The following is a 9,649-nucleotide window of genomic DNA, read 5'->3' on the forward strand; positions in this document are numbered from 1 at the left end:
ATCTTAGTTAAGATGTATTCGATAAATTATACCTGTGTGTAAACTATATGAATATATAATGTATTCCATGTGTTTGTTGAAATGTTTGAATGGAATTAAAATTTTGATTTATTCTTACCATGACTATTAATCTAGAATACCTGTTTGTTGTATGTATGACAACTCCTTTGCGAAAGGATTTGCTATAATATATGCTATAACTAAGTTAGGTCATGTATGTAGTAATGTGTAGGCTAAGCGTTTGATAAAATGCCTGAATAAGTAATTGTTTGATGAATTGTAATTATTAAGGGTGTTGAGATAGGATCCTCAACTACCTTATCTATATGTATAATTCCTTCATGTAACCTTAATTTCAAATACGTGATTTATGTATAAAATACCTATCTATAATAACATGTTCTATGTGTTTGATAAAATGCTCAAATGATTATTGTATTTGAATTATTTGTTAAATGCTGTTATGATTATCACATGTGTCTACTTATTACATTTGAGTATGATTGGGACTACTATGTAGTCCAGGCAATCGGTAACGGTTCCCGATGGAGTGGCCGAACTAGTTTGGCCACATTGGATACGTTCGATGAATCTGAGTTGTATGCTGATTGTCGATAGTGGTTAGGCCACGTGGAGTGCTTATGTGTTCCATGTTGATCAATTTAATGTGTGCTCGTACTAATCGCACATGTCAAATAACTTGAACGACCTACTTTGTGTTTACCATGTATAGACGCTACTGCTTGAATTTAAGGTACCACTTACCAATGTGAAGCCCGTTTTAGCCATGGTACCAAGATTTGATAAGACTCATGAGCTGAACATGGTGGTGTATGGGACACCGTGGTCAAGCTATCAGCCTATGCTGGGGTGACGAGCCTCCCCGTAGTGACCGGTGAGTAACCCAAACTCGTGAGCTAAATATGGTGGTGTATGGGACACCGTATTCAAGCTATCAGCCTACGTTCAGGTGACGAGCCTCCTGTAGTGACCTCGAGTATAAATTAGGCCTACGCTGAGTTGACGAGCCTCTTTGCAGTGACCTCAAGTGTAAACTCGTGAACTTACCTATCCACTGCTTTTTTATCAAGGGTCATGCCCTACAACTTGCCTATCATATGTGAATAACTAGGAATGACGACCCTAGATGGATCATTGTTTGGATAATGATATTAAGGGAGGTACCTTAGCTTCCCGAATCTGCTATATGAATAAGCCTAATAAATTACTTGGCTAACACAATTTTTAGGGCGTTATAAGTTGGTATCAGAGCATGATTTGGATTAAACTAGACTTGGGTTATGGTAACATGATGTACACTGACATACTTTGATGTAGGAGGGGGTGATAAAATGTAGAAATGAACGTAGGATTCTTAGTTTCACCGACGGGCGAAATTGACGTTGAAATGTACCCCATATGCATCTGAGATCACATGAAATGATCTCAATCCCTTTTTAGACAGTCAATCGATGGGTTTAAGCTATTATTCAGCAAATCCCAAACTTGAGACACGCCAAAGGGTGTGAATATGTGTGAGATGGAACCCAAAAACACCTCACACAGGCGTAGGGGCTCAAAACTCATTTTTCGGTGGGACCTAGGGGGTGGCACCACGTCGGGTCCAGCGGATCGCGGTGGCACTACGCCAATGGTGGCGCGCTATGCCCCTCTCTAGCGGGCCGTGGTGGGCCCACGGGTTCGGTGGGTTGTCACCCCTTTGCACATGTGTAGGGCCCTGTATTTCATGTGGGACCCTCTATTTGACCCCCTTTGTCTCTTATTCCTCCATTTCACTCCATTCAAGCTCTCCAAACCCCTCAAAAATCTCATTTTCCCTCTCAAATCTTCATTCCATACTCAAACCTTCTTCTTCTTCTTCATTAGACACCTATCCTCCATCATTTTCCTCAAAACCCATCTCCTACCACCTTTTATCTCCCTTATTTCCTCTCATTTGAGCACACAAATCCATCTTTGTGTCTCATAAATCCCAAAACCCACCAACCCATCTCATCCTTCAAGCTTTCTTAACCCCATAGCTCTTTTTGAGCAAGTTGCTACAATCTTCTCCCTCTCCACACTCCTTTCTCTCATGGGAAAGAGAAGGGCGTCCACGGATGAAGCTGGGCCTAGCCGCCCAACCTGTCCGAGGAAGAGAACGGGCACCAAGGCAAGTACGTTTGTCGAGCAAGAAAGGAGATCAAAATGGGATCTTGACCCGCGGGTCCCCATTGAAAGATCACTACCGGTGGGCAACGAATTAGGTAGGTTCCATAACCGTAGAGTGGTATTCGAGGCTTATGTCGATGAAAAGCTATTTGGACTATACCAAGTGATGGACATGCTCCTGGAAAATGGTTGAGGGTCCCATATTTGAGGGAAATACCCATGCAAGTGAAGGAGCAGTGCGTGCCTTCTATGCTCATATATGGGACCCACTATTGGAGCCGCTACAATTTACTATCCCTTTAAGAAGAGAGGTAGCCATAGTCAACGTACATGTGGTGGCTCGAATCATGGGTATGGAGCGTGGACTAGTGCATGCTAGTGAGAAAAACCTTACCAGTGAACGAGAAAAGAATCACCGCACTCATTTCTTCTGCGGCCAGCTTGAGCAGTGGTGGCAAGGAAATAGCCTTGCATCGACCAAATTTACAAACGATTTCCACCTGCTCCACCATATATTTACGTATAACGTATACCCAAGGTGGAGCAATTGCACGGAGTGTACTCAGCTCATGGTGGATTTCTTATATAGAGCTGGTCAGGGAGACAAGCTATGTCTACCTACATTTGTATTGTCTCAGATTGTGGATACTGTACGATCCTTACGGGAAGATGCTTCACTTCCCTTCGGCCGACTTATTTATAAAATTGCCCGCCACTTCAGTTTCAGACTCCATATGGTTGACGTTGCCTTGATTCAAATCATCAGTGACATTACGCTCAACAATATGGGCATAGGCCCCAGGCAACACCAAGCAAGGCTTGATGAATATGGGGATGAGATTGAGGAGGAGAGAGGAGGAAGAAGAGAGTGAAGATGAGGAAGATAATGATGAGGAAGGCAGTGGCGAGGAGAGCACTGAGGAAGGAAGTGATGAGGAAGAGCAGGAAGAGGATGAAGGGGAGGCCCAAGATCTGCATAGGGAGCCTCCTACTGCTACGCATGATGACCGCCGTGATCGGGCCGCCTTGGAAGCCCTCCTGGCTAAGATTGAAGAAAATCAGGCCACTCTGAGTCAGTAAATCAAGGAGACCTAGGCCGAATTGAAATAAAAGGTTGAAGAGAGTCAGGCTTATATGAAGCAGAAATTTAAGAAGATGTCTTGCACTCTGAAGGGCATCCTGTGCTATATGCAGGACAAGGGTGCTCCTCCATCATCACCAGAGTTGGACGACTAGTCATATGTTGTAGTCTTCTTTAGGTTTTCTTTGTTTCTTGCTTTCTATGTAATAGCCTTAGTAGGCTTAGTAGTATGTTCAAATAGTTGGTGTGAAACTTGTACTAGATTAACTCACACGCATCTTCTGTCATGGTCCATGTAAGACTATATCTCATGTATTGTGATAATTTTGGGTAAATGAAATGCACAAATCTTCTTTTGAATTGGAACGTGTATAATGTTTGGATAAGAGTGTGTTATTATGTTGAATCTCACATGTGTTGCACCCTATGTTGTATATAGGGAATGTCACCTGAGACCACTCGGAGTACGACACATCTTGCACTTGGCGAATTGATTAACGGGGCACCTCTTCTCAATGATAGCCAGTCGGACCTTAGCCTGGGGCCAAATTTTGAGACTATGCTAGATTCTCAGCCGGCCACTGGCCCCACCAATAGGCCAACACTTAGTGCACTACTGGTTCTAGAACAGAACTATGTGTCTACCTCGACACCACACATACCTCAGGTAACTCCTCCTCTTGATAGGTTGGAGCAGATGTGCTCCTAATGCAGCAGCAGTAGAAAGTTTGGACCACGATTACGGGGGCCCTTGTCCAGAACATGAATACGGTCTCGCCTGCACCACCTGTGTACCCTGCTGGAAACATGAACACCAGTGGTCTATTTAAACGCTTCAAGCGCTTCCGACCTCCCACCTTTGTGGGCACTCACAGGCCCGAGGAAGCCGAATACTGGCTCGACCGCATCTCTAAGATGTTGAAGCTGCTGCACTACACTGAAGCAAAGTAGGTAGAGTTGGTTACTTATATGTTCAAGAAGGAGGCCAGTCTCTGGTGGGACAACGTCCTATGAATAGTTGCCCCTGGATACATATGGACATGGGACGCGTTTGAGACTCGCTTCCATGAAAAATATTTTCTCCTCACTTACCATAATAAAAAGGAGGGTGAGTTTATTTGCCTTTGATAGGGAGGAATGTCTGTGTCAGAGTATGAGAACAGATTCATAAAGCTAGCCAGATATGCTCCTTTAATACTAACAGACGAGCTGATGAAGATGCGACGATTTTCTAAGGGTCTGCGGCCTGAAATCCATACAAAGATGTGTTGCGCTAGCATTTCCAATTATGCCGAGCTAGTGAACATGTCCTTGCGAGCTGAGCAGGATGGGGACATACTGTCCCATACGAGTATGCCCATAGGCCCAAGGCCTCGACCTAACTTGCCGAACCGACTATTCCTTGGCAAGAGGCCACGTCCAGATTCGCCTCCTAGGCTTATGGCTCCACCGACCTAGCAGAGGCGATCTGATATGTGGTGCACCTACTGTAAGAGGATAGGCCATGTAGACACTTATTGCTTTACCAAGATGAGGGATAATGACTTTATGTCCCCTCAGAAGATCAACCGTCAGTTACCACAAGCTATTTCAGCTCCGCCTCTATGATCAACACCCCCAACATAGCCTTTTTACAAACTAAATGTACCTCAAAGTAGGGCGCCTCAACGAGCTATGGCAGCGCATCTGAATCATCCTCTACAAGTCCGTGTGCACTTACTTATAGTTGAAGCATCCGAGTCAGCAACCGCAACACCATTGGCTTTCAAAGTCACAACACATATCTAAGGTACACCAGTCTTCCTCTTGGTGGACACCGGGTCCACTATTTCAATAGTATCATGCGCATTAGTCAAGCGACTAGGGTTGGAAACTACTCCTATGATTGGGATGAGACTCCTTACCGCCACAGGGACTTTCTCAGACTCTACCAAGATTTGTAAGGGTTGCTTGATAGACTTAGGAAGTAGAACAATACTCGTTGACTTGATGGTTGCCCCACTATGTCATTACGATGTCATCCTCGGTATGGATTGGCTCACCGAGATGAAGGTAGAGATCGATTGCGATACCAGATTGGTGACAACACATGCACCTGAGGGCACAACCATTACTTTTCCAATTCAGGTTAGTTGGTACTACTGCATTAGCTGTTATGCTACCTTGCTAGGAAATATTGATGGTTCGACACTTGGGGACACGCCCGTAGTCCAAGTTTTCACAGACGTGTTAAGAACGATACTTAAACTACCTCCTCGGTGTGAGATCGACTTTATTATTGACCTTGTGCCTGGTGCGACACCCATTTCTCTACCGACGTAGCGCATGCCTCCATGTGAAATGGAGGAGCTGAGGAGACAGATCGATGATCTGTTGGATGCAGGTTTTATACGACCGAGTGTATCTCCTTGGGCAGCACCTGTGTTGTTTGTAAGGAAGAAGGATGGATCGCTGTGATTGTGTATTGATTATCGCAGGTTGAATCAAGTGACAGTGAAGAACAAATATCCCCTGCACAGGATAGATGATCTGTTCGACTAGTTGAAAGGGGCATGATATTTCTCAAAGATTGACTTACAGTCTGGATATCATTTGTTGCGCGTCAGGGATGAATACATGCAGAAAATGGCATTCAGGACTAGTTTTGGGCACTATGAGTTCCTTGTGATGTCATTTGGACTCACAAATGCACCGGCAGTGTTCATGGACCTCATGAACTGGGTGTTTCGGCCGTACCTATACAGGTTTGTCATCGTATTTATAGATGAAATTTGATATACTCTAGGAGTTGAAAGGATCACGAAGAGCACCTGCGAGCAGTCTTCAATACTCTCAGGAAGAACCAGTTATTTGCTCAGTATAAGAAATGTGACTTCTGGAAGGAAGAAGTCAAGTTCCTGGGACATGTGATGTCCAAGGATGGTATCATTGTGGACCTTGCTAAGGTGGCTGCAATTCAGGATTGGGAGTAGCCTGGTTCGGTTACCGAAGTGAGGATTTTTCTGGGACTTGCTGGATACTATCACCGATTCATTAAAGATTTTTCTAAGATAGCCAGACCGTTGTCTCAACTTACTCGAAAGGATCTTAAGTTTGCCTAGAATGAGAAGGCAGAAGCAGCCTTTCAGAAATTAAAGGACAAGTTGACGTCCACACCCGTGCTAGTATTGCCAGAGCAAGGGGTCAGATATATAATATACACCGACGTGTCCCGTGTTGGTTTGGGTTGTGTTCTTATGCAGAAAGACAAAGTGATTGCCTATGCATTGTGACAGTTGAGGAAACACGAAGAAAACTACCCCACGCACGACTTGAAATTAACGGCCGTCATCTTCGCATTAAAGCTCTGGAGACATTACCTCTACGGAGAGGAGTTCGAGCTCTTTTGCGACCACAAGAGCCTCAAGTACATATTCACGCAGAGAGACCTAAATATGAGGCAACGACAATGGATGGAAACCTTGAAAGACTTGAAGTTTGAGGTCTCCTACCATCCTGGCAAGGCCAACCTTGTGGCATATGCATTGACCCACAAGATGACAATAGAATTTGCAGCTTCGCTAATGATTGAAGAATGGCATATAGTAGAATTTGTGTGAGACTTCGAACAGAAGCTTACAGTAGAGGAGCCATTCGAGAGTGTCGCACACATCCGCGTGCAGCCACTTGTTGATGATCGAATCATTGTGGCTCGGAGAGAAGATGAATGGTTGATGAAGATGAGGAAATGAGCTAGTGACGAAGAAGACTCTGAATGAAGAATTGGTTCAGATGGGGGTTTACGTTATCATGGCCGCCTATGCGTCTCGAATCTTCATGACTTGAAAAAGGAAGTTCTCGAAGCTGCTCATAATTCGAAGGCGGCGATGCATCCTGGTAGTACAAACATGTATCGAGATATGAAGCGTTTGTACTGGTGGGACAACATGAAGGCCCACATAACAGATTATGTATCCTGTTGTCTCACATGCTAGCAGGTCAAGGCCGAGCATCGCCAACCTCCTTGTTTACTTCAACCCATGCCCATAGCTGAGTGGAAGTCAGATTTCATATCTATAGATTTCATTTTCGGGTTACCGAAGATGAGGAAGGGACACGACTCCATTTGGGTGATTGTGGACCAATTGACAAAATTGGCTCATTTCCTCCCGATTAGAGTCTCAAACTCAGCAGATGATTTAGCCAAGATGTACATCAAAGAGATTGTATGACTGCATGGAGTGCCTATGAAGATTGTGTCGGATCAAGAGACGCGATTCATGTCAATCTTTTGGACTTGAATCCAAGAAGCAATGGGGGTGAAACTAAAGTTCAGTACTGCGTTCCACCCATAGACTGATGGGCAGATGGAACGGGTAAATCAGGTGTTAGAAGATATGTTGCAGGCATGTGTGCTCGATTTCAAAGACAGTTGGGATGACTGTCTTCCCTATGCAGAGTTCGCTTATAACAATAGCTTTCAAGCGAGCATTGGCATGGCTCCCTACGAAGCACTATATGGGCGTCCATGTCGAGAACTGCATTATTAGACAGAAGTTGGCCAGAAGAGTTTGATTGGCCTAGATTTAGTACAGGTAACCTCAGAGAAGATTGACATTATTAGGCATCGACTTCTTGCAGCACAGAGCAAACAGAAGAGCTACGCCAATACCAGACGACGACAGCTAGAATTTGAGGTTGGAGACCATGTATTCCTAAAGGTTTCCTCGATGAAGCAAGTCCTCCAGTTTGGCAAGAAGGGAAAACTCATGCCAAGATTCATTGGCCCATTCCAGATTTTAGACCGAGTGGGTGTGGTAGCATACCGCCTATCCTTGCCTACACCACTCGCCGGCGTGCACAACGTATTTCACGTATCGATGCTTAAGAAATACGTTCCTGATCCTACTCATATTATCAAGTGGGAGCAGGTGCAGTTGAGTGAAAATGCTACCTATGTACTGCGACCAATATGTATTCTTGATAGGAAGGAACAAGTGCTACGCAGTAAAGTGATCCCGCTTGTGAAAGTATTGTAGACTCACCACACTGAGGAAGTGGCTACTTAGGAAACAAAAGCCGAAGTTTGTAAGAACTACCCTCACATTCTCGAGGAGTATGAAAAGGTACTAATTTCGAGGATGAAGATTGTAATGTCTCGGAAAAATCCGTACAAAGACCTGAGTAGCACCTCAGGCAGAAATCCCTAGAGACCATATACTGTGAAAATTGGACAAAAATTAATTAAGTACTAAACTCAATTATTCGGTGGATTAGCTTGAACCACTATCTATACAAACTACATGACCCAAAACCATTAAAATTGCTAACTAAACATTATTTAAAAACCTCTAAGAAATCCCAAAACCCAGTTGCTCTCGGGAGCACATTGAAACTCCGTATCGGACCTGGACCATGCGTCGAAAGTTCGATTACCGCGAAACTTTAAGGTAATGACCGCCTTACTGGGATTGAAAACCCTCGCGAGAATTGAACCCAAATAGTATTCAGAAACGCACAACTTGAGCCCCAAGTGAAATGTGTGAGAAACGCGCATATCTTTAGGAAATAAACCAAAACTTAAGTGAATTGGGCCGTTCGGTTGCAGGCAAAATTGAAGACTTCAGACCGTCAGTTTCTGACCAAACTTTACCCATGGATCAGGGAAATTTTCCTTCACATATCGGTATACTTGTGGCCTTGATCGAGTGACGATGACCGTTGAACTGATACAGGTCCTCCACGGTCATTCCACAAATCCAATCGGACCGAAATCATAACCTGGTTTAGATCCATGGTTAGGGAACTTACTCCATAATGCAGATGAGTAATGGGCCTTCGAATGAGTCCCGTTTGCCCTAAACAAACACCCTTTGGCTATAACCTAACTATACCATGGCCTTGAGGCTATTTGAACTGGTTCTGAGCCTATTTAAGGACCTTAAACCACCCCATTCCCATTCCATACGAATTTTGTCCAAACCCTAGGAGAGAGAAGAGAGAAAAGAAGAGAAAAGAGTGAGGAGAAGAGAGAGAGAGTTTGGGAGATCGAGGCAGTGTTTCTCTCTTGCGACTACACGCACTAGATTGCCTCTACACCTAGCTACGCGAATATTTTCAACTCTGATTTGGGTAAGAAATCCTAACCCTAATCTTGTTTTAGGAATCCAAATAGAGGAATCGACGAAATAGCTAACCTATTTCGTGATTTAGGTAGCCGTTGTACTGTAGACGGGAACGTAGTGTTCGAACCGAGTTCGAAACAAGCAAACCGATGAAAGGTGTGGACTATAAACGTTTAGGTTATGGTTTTTAAGGCTTTCAATGTCAGCAATGATTTATGTCTGACTTGATTGCTGCCATATGATCTTAGTTACGATGTATTCAATAAATTATACCTGTGTGTAAACTATGTGA

The sequence above is a fragment of the Magnolia sinica genome, chromosome 4 (genome assembly GCF_029962835.1).
Source record: "Magnolia sinica isolate HGM2019 chromosome 4, MsV1, whole genome shotgun sequence".
In the NCBI taxonomy this organism is placed as follows: Eukaryota; Viridiplantae; Streptophyta; class Magnoliopsida; order Magnoliales; family Magnoliaceae; genus Magnolia; species Magnolia sinica.